Below are 6,000 nucleotides of genomic sequence, written 5' to 3'. Positions count from 1 at the left end.
CAAACCACCAGATCAATTTTCCAAGCCTGAGTGCTTGAGATTCTTCAAAGTTACCGAAGGTTCTGTCTCGGGATAAAAATATAAAAAAGACAAGAAATCAATGCTGATAATTAATTTAACAGTATCTATTCGTTCTCTCTTCTTCCAGTCAATGCGAAGAGAAAATCATACAGTGGCTGAATTTTACATTTCCATAGAGATTGTGCTGGGACAAAATGAATAAGCGATCATAAATTACTTCAAAAGCCCGGCTGTGTTGTGGGGAGTGGGGTTACTTAATTAACAGGAGGAAGTTGTTATCACTTTCCCCACTGACAAACCATCGGCATCGATGCGTTTGGGCAGCTCAGCCCACGGGAGGCAACTGCGGGTCAGGACCTGGGAGAGCTCCGCAATGGGCCGGTTTCTTTTGGGGGTGATTCCTTTAGGGAGTGATTTCCGATGGGGGTGATTTCATTTTGGGGTGATTTCTTGGTTTTAGAGCTGTTTTCACCAGGTGCTCATTTTGATGTGCATCTCTTGAGCATTATGCCAAGAGGAGCTGGTTGAGTTTGGCAGCGTTCCTAAAGAGCTCGGGTCCTGTAGGGTCACTGAGCAGCGCTGGGCTCAGCCCTCACTTTGGCCACCAGCAGCGCACAGAGAGGAGCTGCCTTTAATTATTCAGAGCTCATCTTTCCCTCCTGTTAAAAACAAATGGGAAGCGGATGGATTTTAGTAATGAATCCCCAGAAGGGTACTTAGGTTTAGAGCAAAATCTGTCCAGTTAAATGTATCCTGTGGAAACTGATTTGATTGCTCTCATCTTCCAACTTCAATTTGGTGGCAGCGTTAGCATATTGCCAGACATACGGGCTGTGCGGGGAATACGAAAGATAGAAAATAAGAAAGAAAAAGGATTTTGGGTGGGAGCCTCCCTCCATGCATGGAGGCTGGGCTGGAAGGGTCAGGAGATGTGTTGATGCTCCTGAGAGGGCAATGGGATCCCAATAGATCCTGTGCAGACAGAACTTCTGTTTGTTGCAAGCAGGATTTGCTTCCCCCAAGGCAAAATCTTTTTGCTTCTTGCTGCACTTTAGGGATGATGGGTTGCGCCTCCAGATCCTGGCTCGCCGATTAACTGGGTAATATCCAGAAATGGATAACATGCAATATAAACATCTGGTGCTCAGTCCAGACGATGCCACTTAAAGGCACGAAGAAACTTTCTAAATGCCTCCAAACAGTGAGTGCAGCAGTTCAGCATTTAGCTGAGCGATGAGCCTCAGTCTGCCTGCCCTGTGTGCTCGCAAGTTAAAAAGGAAGAGAAAAAAAGAAAACAACAGCCTCCTTTGTGAGGATCCTGGCTGCAAAGAGCTGCTGCCATCAGAGCCAGACACTTTGCACAGTGCTGGAAGCAGCAATGTGCTGAGAAGGAGAGAAAACTCACCCAATGCTTTGGAGAAATGGCTGGCTGCTGGAGCAGGGAGGGCAGCAAGGAGCGGCTGCATTTGTTATCCTTGTGTCTTTCATTAGTGAGGTTATAGAAAGGGCATTTTTCTCTCCTTCTCACTGTTTCCCTGTGTGAGAGCTCATGTTTCTATTTGCTGTGGGGCTTGGCCAGATCCAGCAAAGTCCACTCTTTACGTGGTATCAAAGGGGGAAACTGTGTTAATTATCCCAAACTGATGGTTTTGGTGACATGTGGAGTGATGGGTGCTGCATGGGAGAGCTGAAAAGAGACGGTGATCACATTCAGTCCCTCCTGTCCTAGGGCTGCCCCCAATGTGTGGTGTGGCCAGGCTGCTCTTCATGGTCTCCCCACTCCCAGCAGAGCCGAGCTGGGCACTGGCTCCTCTTCCCCATGTGAACAAATAAATCTCTTGGCAGATGATGCTTCTGTGATGGATATTGGCCGTGATCCGAGTAGGGCAAGCGATCATGTTCAATTATTTCATTAGCAAGCTGTGGCTCATCACCAGGGCTCAGGTCGGTGCTGTTACTGCTCTCTGCCTGCGGATGGGCTTGGGGCTGGGCTGGGTGCCTGCTGCTGGCCCTGGCCACCTGGCAGCTGCTTACAATGAGGCAATTTCTTCCTTATGTTAAACACAATGTAAATGCTACAATCAAAACACATAAATGGGCTGATCAAGGGTTGTGCTTTTGTTGGGAAGTTGCTTTCCCTGCATTTGGAGTTTGTGCCAAGTTCCTGCCCCCGGTTTTATGAGCAGCACCCCCTGCATGTTTGTCACAGGGAAGGAAAGAGAACACAAGTGACGTTTTTAGGCCAGGGCCAAAGATCTCACTTGTCAGGCAGCTCCATCGCTGCCTCCTTGCATTTGCTGCAGAGGAGCTCGGGGGGCAGAGCCTCCCACATGTGCTAAGTGGGGGGAGAACCCCTGGGGTCCCCAGACTTATCAGCCACTGCCTTTCTGCCCCGTTCGTGTTTGATCACCTCTCTCCCAGATAACCTGCAGCAGCCTGCAGGGCTCTCAGACACAAATTCCTCCATCCCGGTAGTGTTTACTCTGTCCCTCAGGAGATGCTGCAGGGCAATGCAGGAGCAAAGTGTTTGCCGAAGAGCTGGGAGGCTGTGCATGCTCTGCAGCCTGAGCAGTGGTGGAAACACATCTGCAGGCACAGTGAGCTCATGGTCTGCTTGCTTTGCACACAAAGCCCAGGGATGAGGGAATCCATGTGGGGCTGGGGCTAGCAGGACCCACTGGGACCTTATATGGGGGATTGCAGGCCCCCCATCCAGCCCTGCTCCATCTGTTCACCCTGCAGTGTGTGGCCCAGAGGGATCACACAAAACACTTCTGGTTTCCTGCCACCCTTAAATGAAGCTGGGATAGAGCTGAGAATCCTTCAAGGGAGCAATCAGAATGGGGAAGGGAGCACATAGAGGTCCTTAGTGCTGCCTAAAGGCAAGCAGCTCAGAAAAGGAAATGAAATCCACCCCATTAGAGGTGTGGGTGCCACACATCAGGCAGCACAGCACCCTGAAAGAGGGTTTTTAATTAAAAAGACACTGTCAGGCTCAATAGCATCAGCTGGAGAGGCACCCACGTCCACAGCCCATGGTGATGGTGTGGAGTAGGGAGAGTGTTTTGCAGGCAAGGAAACTACTGAAATAAGAGATGCAGAGAGATGTGGTGAGAGTGAAGCCCTGAGGACCCTCTGCTGCCTGTAGGTGCAGGGAGGAGGAATCCCTCTGTCAAACCCTGGGGATGGCCACTGCATTCCCCAGCTGAAACTGGGTCTATCCCAGTGTCAGGGTGTTCACTGCTCGCTCTGCCACCCCTGCCCCAGCTCTGCAGCCCTCTCCTTCTGCACATGCTGGGATTGAAGCTGCTCAGCCCTCCTTCATCTCCAGGCTGCAGAAGAGGAAAATTGGCTGCTGGCTGAAGTGGCCCAGCACTAATAGAGTAAGCGGTTCTCTCTGCCATCAGGACATGGGGTCAGGTGGGAGCGCTGGCCGCACAGATCATTATCAGAGCATAAAAGATGCCACATGCATGACCTCCCTGCTGGCAGGGCTTGGCACATCCTTCTCTTCCTGCTTCATTTTAAGTGTTGTTCTTCACTCTCCCAGTGCCCGATGTCCACTTATGGTCATGGAGAGTCACAGTGCAGCCCCCGATGCCCCGTGGGGTGCTCAGCAGCACAGCTCCATGCATCCAGCACAGCCTGTGCCAGGCGCCTTTGCTTTGCACTGAGCCTTTAGCAGGGTGGTATGGAGGGGAGAGGCTGAAGCAGTGCCTGAGGTCTCTCAGGTAGAGCTCCACTGCCAAGGGCAGAGGATGTGTTCATTAAGCCAAGCTAATCTTTATTTCCAAGACTATTTTGCTGTGATTGGGCAGTTTATTCTCCGCTCCAGCTCATCTCCTTTGTCAGGTGCAGCATGAGTCCAACTGTGCCGTGTGAGCTGCATGGATACGGGGGGAGAACTTCTTTATTTGCCAGGTACATTTCATTGTCCAATATCATTTGAAAAAATAGATTTTTCTCCAAATGAAATGAAATCTGCATGGGCTCTCATGGAGATAGAAGAGCCGGTGTGAATGGGGAGCTGAGACTGGAGGTTTTGTTCTGCTTTCTGCTTCTTCCTTTATTTCTGTCAGGAGTAAAGCAGCAGCATCGCAGCCACAAAGGCAGCCGTTTCCTGGAGCTGAGACCAGGCTGGTTTGACACTGTGCTCCCCTGAATGACGAGAATCAAAATGGTAAAAAAAAAACACCACAAAAAAGGAAAAATTCCAGCAGGCACCATTCCTGCTCCAGCATCGTTAATCCAACAGCTGAGGGTTTATTTGTACTGAGTAAGCTGAAGCGAGCAACTTAATTCCCCTCTAATTCTCTTCAGAAGGCCTCAGAAAGCTTAATAGCTGTTTTCCTGCATGAAATTAACTCTGACTCAGCCCCCAGCTTTCCTGAGCCCTGTGGGTTTGGGGGGTGGGGGTGGGAGGGCAGGTCCCATTTCTCCTTCCCAGTAATAGGGTCACCCCATGTGGGACAGCCAGCACTCACCCACACGTGTCTCCCTGGAGCCTCTCAGAGCCCCTGCAGCTCTGTATGGTTTAACACACCACAAACCCCATCCATTATTTACAGCAGCTCTGTGGGTTATCCCATCCCATCCCTGCCCTGCTGGGTGCAGGCTGCCTCTTCCCAGCTGATGAAATAAAATGTCTTTTAATCAGTGGGAACCTCGGGGTCGATTGATGGGTGTTTTCACTGCAGAGCTCTTCTACACTCAGGACACTGTTCATTAGGGTAATAAATGGGGCTGGGAATGGCACTGGTTGTGCCTGAGGAATGAATGGAGCACAGCGTGGCTCGGTGTTTGGGGTGGTGGGAACTGGGAAGACACAGGGGGATCCAAATTCGTTGAGGCTGTTTGGCAGGAGAATGGGGTTTTAACCTTCCTCTAATCAGTACATCTCATGTGAACCTCCAGCCCTACAGATAGCAGCATTTGATTGGTAATCTGATGTAAAGTGCCACTATTGTTATTATTATTAACCAAGAAATGGTAGTTACAGGAGTTATGACGGTTGGTCTTGATGGGTTTTGGTGGGAGAAGCCGGGGAGTCAATTCAAGCCAGGGCTACGACGGGACCCTCGGGAGCTTTGGGGGGGGAGTGGGTGAGGGGGCGAAGGAGGGACTGGGGGGGGGGGGTTACCAATCCAAGGCAGCAGCAGCCTCCACTGACACCTAGTGGCTGCGGAGCTCCAGGCTCAGGGGACGACGAATTGCTATTTGGCTTTCTTTCTTTCCCCTACGATTTGGAAACATAGAGTCACGCCTTTGGTTTGTGCAGGGTATCGCTTCCTCTCCTTTTCTTTCCTTGCTCCTCCAGCATCACATCTGCACAGGAAGGGCTGTGGTTCTGCCCGGGTTTCTCCATCAGAATGGCCAAACGTTGTTCACTTTGTCACTGCTGAACCCTGATTCTGCCTCTTTTTGTTTGGCTTTTTCTTTCTCAGTCATAACACATTTCTGAACTTTTGCAGTGACACAAAACCTGACTCAACCTCCACAGCACTGAATATTGCTTATGCTGTAAGATGCTATTTAAAAGGAATCTTGCTGGTTTTTTTCTTCCCACTGAATGCTCATTGCCCAGGGTGATGTGTGTGTGTGTGCTCCTTTGCTCCCTTCTCCAGCACCTTCTGGACCTGAGATCAACCCTTGGACCCTGGAGGCTCTCAATGCTTCCGACTGTGTTGGGATTATAGAAAGGTGAAGCTTTGCAAGGAGCTGATACCTGCCCAGGCAGCCCAGGAGATCCTGCCCCATGTCCCCATGTCCCCATTTTAGGGGTGGGCCATCCCTGAAAGACCACAGCCCCTCCACCATCAACCGCACAGCAGATGATGAACCCCTGATCTACAGGGCTGATTTTCAAGCAGATTAACTCTGGAGTGGATCTGAAGCCAAGTGCTAAAGGATTTCTGCACTCACAGAAGAGGGAAGAGTTTGCCAAGGAAGTCGGAGCCAGCAGCAACTGGCAGGCATGTT

The sequence above is a fragment of the Coturnix japonica genome, chromosome 23, assembly GCF_054131305.1.
Source record: "Coturnix japonica strain WE chromosome 23, WE-NBRP24, whole genome shotgun sequence".
Taxonomy (NCBI): Eukaryota; Metazoa; Chordata; class Aves; order Galliformes; family Phasianidae; genus Coturnix; species Coturnix japonica.
Note: the sequence above shows the minus strand (reverse complement) of the source record.